Raw genomic sequence first — 6,537 nt, forward strand, 5'->3', positions numbered from 1 at the left:
TCTACTTCAGTTCTATAGTGTATTCACTGTAGTTCGATAGTGCTAAGGTGATAGATTTTACTTTAATAGTAGCTGATATTTGATATTGATTTATTAGCTGTCTTTTTTTATTACAATATAATAATTTCTTTAGTATTAAAAGAAAAAAACACAGACAGGTTAGGTGGCTACATCATTATTCTCAAATTTTTGAGTTAATTATAAATGTTTGTTGATTTTATATTTTTAATTTTAAAATTTTATTAACTTACTCATAAATTTAAATTAAATAAAATTAATTAAATTCATGAATTAAATTTTTAAATTTATTATTTTTATATTTTTAATTTATAAAATTATATTAATTCACTTACAAAGTCATTAAATAAGATATATATATATATATTATGTAAAATTTAATTTATAAAAGTGGTAGAATTCGTTCAATGAAAAATATAACTTAAAAAAAGTAAATATTAATATTAACAAAAAAATTAAAAATAAGTTGTCATATTTTAAAATTTTTATATTGAGTATAATAATTTATAAATATAGATAGACTTAATTTAATAATTTATATTTAAAACATATTTAAATTAAATGATGATTATATTTAATATCTTAATTATTTAATTCTTTATTTTTAAAGATTATTTATTAATAAAAGTAAAATCTTATAAATTTATGGGTTTACATTTTTATTATAAATTTATTTAAATTCTCGAGTTTAATAATTTAGAACATGTCTTTCATAACATTATTCAAATATTATCCATGCGCGCGCGCGCGTATAATATAATGTATTTAAAAATAGGTAATAAAGAAATGAGAGTATGAGACTGTGAGCTCTATAACGAACTCGATATGTTTGATCACGTTTTAAATAACTCAGGCTTTCTTTTGATGGCCAGGTGCTGTCTTTTTTTCCTTGTTAACTATTAGTTGAGGATCCTTTTTAGCCGGCACACACTAGATCTGGTGTGAGTTCACTGAGTTTTTAATGAAACACTGATCCTCCAATTTGGCCAACAAAATAGCATGTCCTGATAAATTTTATATTTTATATTGATGAGTATACTTTTCTTGATATTTCCTTTATGTATCTTATGGCTAGATATGCTATACTCCCTCCATTTAAAAAATGAGGGGTAAATTTGATTGGAGCAAAATTTTTGCCATGGCTACTTGGTGGCAATGGTTTTGGCATAATAAAACTTTATTTGATTCTAATTTTGTGATGCCGAAGAACCCAATAGGCATTATAAATCATTATATCTGAAAATTGGATAATTTAAAGAGTGGTGATTTTTTGATTATGTTTAGAAAAATCACTATTGATGTTGGATGGTCTTGTCTCCCTTTGGGATGATTTAAATTAAACTTTGATAGTGTGGCAAAAAATAGCTTAAGTATGGCTGGGTGTGGTGGTCTCTTAAGAAACAATAATGAAGATTGGATGACTGATTTTTTAAAAAAATAGGTGATTGTTCAGCTATAGATGCATGGGGCGTGCTTTGGGGAGTTAGGTTGGCGAATGAGCTATTAGTAAAAAATTTAATCATTGAAGGAGATTCGATTGCTGTCTTATCAATGCTGAAAGATGCTTGGGTGGAGAAGAAGCCTGATAGTATTTTTCTTGATGATATTAGTAGAGTTCTTGATTTTTTTAAAAATATTGTTTTTAGTCATGTGTGTAAAGAAGGCAACCAGTGTGCGGATTGATTTGCTAATTACAATTTTTCTCATGATTTTTTCTTTATTTCTTTGTGGGATCCTCCTGATCCTTTACAGGATTTATTGTGTAATGACTTTTTGGGTGTTACTCACTCAAAAGAAGTTTCAGTGATGGAATAAAGTAGGGTTTTGCTCACATTCGCCAGAAAAAAAAAATATTTTTTGGTTTATTATAATTTAAGACTTATAAATAGTACTTGGATAGTCACATTATAAGCTGGCATGCTAATCCGGATATAGTTTAAATCGCTGTGTCGCGACAATTCTAATGTTAGTGCACCTACTTTAGTTTTGTCATTTCAATGACTTAACTTCCATTACGCGCTTCCCCCCCCCCCCCCCCCCAAGAAAAAAAGAAAAAAAGAAAGAAACTTCCATTAGGCGCACGTAAATCCGTTTTCATGTCGCACACTGAATTTGCATCGATAAATTTTTGTTCATGGCTCAAATTAAGTTTTGTATTTTCGTTGGTTTCCATGTTAAAAATGATTGAATCAATACTGGCTAGTATTTGATATGTGTGAAGATAGCGTGCTATATTTTTTTAAGTATTGTTCAATTCATAAACCATACCTCCCTCTTCTATATAACATTTTATTAGCATATTAATTTTACGTAATTTTTTACAACGTACGTTAATGAAGAATAATTAATCAATAGCTTTTAGCCTTTTCCAAAGGATCCAGAACATTATGAGTGGGGAAAAAAAAAACAAGAAGAAGAAGAAGAAGAGGCGTGTATTTAAACACAGAGAAGTATATGTAGATTAAAAGACCACCAATATTTCGTTGACCTGCAAAAAAGACCGATACATTAAATTTAATGAATTAACATTTAAATGGGATCAAGATAAAATATCAAGTTTACTTGTGTATATTTTAGAGTCTAACGATGAAAAAGATGGTTCAATGGATCTTAACACTAGCATCAAAATCAAGGTTTTAAAATATAGCATGAAAACGGTGGCTTAAACTGAGGGTAATCTACATTCTTAATTTGCATTGCCCTAAAAAGTCGATCTTATCTCAAGAGTTTGAATCAGTAGTGGTTGGTCTCAAGATTTACACCAATCTTTGCACACAATTTTTATTTTGCTCAATTCATAATGATTGAAAACAAGATTATATAATTATTTTTTATAAACATTGACTAAATAATACTTCCTCTTATAAAATGATAAAATATCACATATCAATAAATATTATTAAAAACACAATATTATTTTTTTAAAAATAAAAATATAAATTTTTAAAAATATTATTTATTTAATATATTGAAAAGAAAGAGTAATAGAAGTTAAATAAAAAGAGAATGTACTATTAAAATAAACATATTTAATAAAAAATTAATATTATTAAAATATTTTATATTTTAAAATATTAAATCTCTCACGTGAGTGTTTATGATATAAGATATAAAGAGTAATACACCTTTTTTTTTATATATAATTAAATTAAATAGATGCACACAAAAATATGTCAATGCCATATTCAAACCCATGTAGATCTGAACCCATGTAGCCGCCGCCAAACAACTTGCCATTGACTACTTATAATATATGATAATATAATATACTTGATTTAATGCCACCGTCATTGATGCTTCTATAGTATAGTCCCTTTGATTATATTTATTAATTATTTTTATCAATTTTATCAATATCAATACAATTAAAATATAAGAAATAAAAGTACATGAAATTTCAAATCTAGCCTCAAGTAAAAAAAGCAAAAAATAAATAAATAATATAATATTAATTTTTATCTTTTTTTCTCTTACTTTTTAAGGGTAGTTTGAAAATTTTAATTTGAAATAAAACAATTCCATCAACTAGTGACTTATAAAGTGTACTAAATTATATTTCTAGAAGGTGACTAATATAAGGACCGGAGGAGTAATTAAATTAAATGGACAGTTAAATAAAAAATGAGAGATTATGTATGAAAAGAAAGTAGCAACATGGTTTATTATGTTTAGTAAATTATAAGATAAATACATAACATACGTATCTTAAAAACATGAAATTTACGTTAAGGAGTGTGTTATTAAAGATCCCTGTGTATATTGTCATTATTTTAATTTATTAATAACCACAGTTAATATTCAATTATTGTTACGTTTATCCTCATCAATATGAATCGATTCTTGACTTCCCACGCCCCCCATACCATATAACTAATGTCCCCACTCTGATTTTAATTAAAGTTTAAGAGTTATTTTTGCTCTTAATTTATATGTGAAAGTGTACAAATGATCCTAAAATTAACTAAGGGTTAACTATATTTTTCAATCTCATAATTTTCATTCATCCGTATACTTGGTGTTAATTATTTATTAGTAGGACCCACATAAAATTTTTTTAAATATTTTTAATAATAAAATATAATAGTGGAACTCACTTTATATTTTTTATTATTATTTTTTACCTCACCTTGTAATATCCTCCTCCTTCTAATCCCATAATTAAAACCAAATCTTGAGTAATTAAAGAATGGAATTATATTAATTAACAAAATACCAAATTTTAATAGTTAGCAAAATGAGGATCCCAAATTTACAAAACTAAAATTATTTTTAAAGTCTTGTAATTAGACAAATTAGAGTTCACATATGCGAAAGTATGGGATCATTACATATGTGAGTGCATTTGTTTAATAATTTAAAATAAGAAAATTTTTGAAAAGTTGAGGCATGTGCCACAGCTTGTTGAACATGTGCTACGGTGCAATTACACGAATTTTGACAATAAATTTTGCTGTCAGTTTGATAGCATTAGGGACAATTTTTGATGCTCCTCAAATCTCTATCCAACATCCGAATTATGCGAACTAGGTGTTTATAAAAAACTCTTTCTAAACTTAACTAATGGCATTAGTCTCAAGTTCAAATTCTTTCTAAAACAAAAATTGAACACACTTTTTAAAACTTACATTTTTGCAACAATTTTTACAAAATCAAGTGTCCAAACCAAATATCAAATGCCAATAGCCACCAACACCAATTTGACCACATACAATCGTTAAGACTAGCTCGTGCAATGCATCATATCACATAAATACTCACACTACTCAACCCTTAAACTCAAAAACATACAAGGGGGAGTTTATCACAATTTTCATCAAGTTTTCCAAATTATCTCATAATATAAGTATTTTGTATAAGTATTTTGGCCCTATTACAATAACACATATTCATCAACTCACTCCCTAAGGTTCAAATAAATTTATAATATACAATTCATATAATGCAAGTAAGGAACAAATGAGAATTTCTAATTGACAATTGAAATTGTCATATACATATAATTACTCAAAATAAAGTGGCCTATTATAAATGGAACACGATCCTAAGCCTTTAGGTGTTTTCCTTTGTCTACACCTTTTAAGCTATTTCCTGTAATATTGAAGATAGTGGGGTGAGTAAACCACTCAGTAACCAAGGTCCGACTAACCCATATTAATGCATGTTAATCAATTTAAAATACAAGTGACAAATAATATTAATACTTTAATCCATGTAAAACATTTAAAAATAGATATTCATAAGTCCACACACATAATAGCATTTACTTGAGAAAAAATATTTTTTAGCACTTTTCATATAAAGAGAGTTGGTCACATAATTCACTGACATTACATTAGAAGAAATTAAGGCTCAACTCGTGAGATCATCATTAGGGATATAGTATAGAACACCCAGATGCCCTTACTCATGATATGCATGACCAAACCTCCCTTATATCCTCCTTATTTCTCTGACATGAAACTATGGGCCATAAATATGATGGGATAGTTTATATTCCATGACTTCCCTTGCCTAAATACTCGTAAGGGGATTAACCAATTAAGGCACACCCAACTCACTTAGGGAACAAAGTTTTTCCCATTTCTCCACACTATGGGTTGTCTATATCTTAGACTAGCCTCCTCATTGAACCGTGGATAATTAGCTAGGTTCGAGTCTCTCATTGAACCAGTGAGATAGTCTCTCATTGAATAAGTAGGACAATATAGATATAATCAATCTGGTAAATCATCTCACAGATGGGCCTTACCATATGGATTTTATCATCTACTCCTCTTCTTAGGCGAACTCCCACCGTTCAAGATCATGCAATGCACATTCCTGCCGTAATTCACACTTTATATCTTTCATAGAACTTTACATTTTCAATTTCATTGCAGTTCATCTTTACACAAATAATTGGACTTCTTAAATGTATTTTCATGAAACTTCAAACCAAATAAGTCATTGAACTCCAATCTTACAATTATTGTACTTTACACTTTCAAAATCATTGAACTCCACTATTTTTAACATCATTAAACTTCTCATAAATAAAAATTCATATTACTTCTCAATTCGCAAAGTCATCAAACTTTGAATAAACGTAATACAAAAATCCACTTATATTGTTCTCAAAAAAATTTTACATCACAAGGCATAAACTCACAAATTTGATCTAGTGAGTTTTCTAACAATCAAGCCCATATTTGTATTTCATTTTAATTTACACATTCAATGATCAATCATAAATTCATAAACTAATAAATAAAATTATAAGATAGAATTTCTCTAGTTACCTTAAACCTTAGAGGGTCAAAGGTTTCATCACCCCTTATTTCTCACTTCTAAAGCTTCCAAGAAGCTTGAATGGTGTCAATGGTAGTTACTCTATAAGCATTTACCATGCAAAATATCAGTATCCATATTTGAGCTATTTTTTACTAACACTTCGTCATTTCTTAATAGCTATTTGAGCTATTCTGGAATGTTTCCCCAGTGAGCCCTTTTTTTCGCAAGACTTATACTAGGCAGCTCATT

Source organism: Prosopis cineraria, unplaced genomic scaffold (genome assembly GCF_029017545.1).
Source record: "Prosopis cineraria cultivar Desert tree isolate PC_DT_omini unplaced genomic scaffold, ASM2901754v1 PC129, whole genome shotgun sequence".
NCBI classification, from domain to species: Eukaryota; Viridiplantae; Streptophyta; class Magnoliopsida; order Fabales; family Fabaceae; genus Prosopis; species Prosopis cineraria.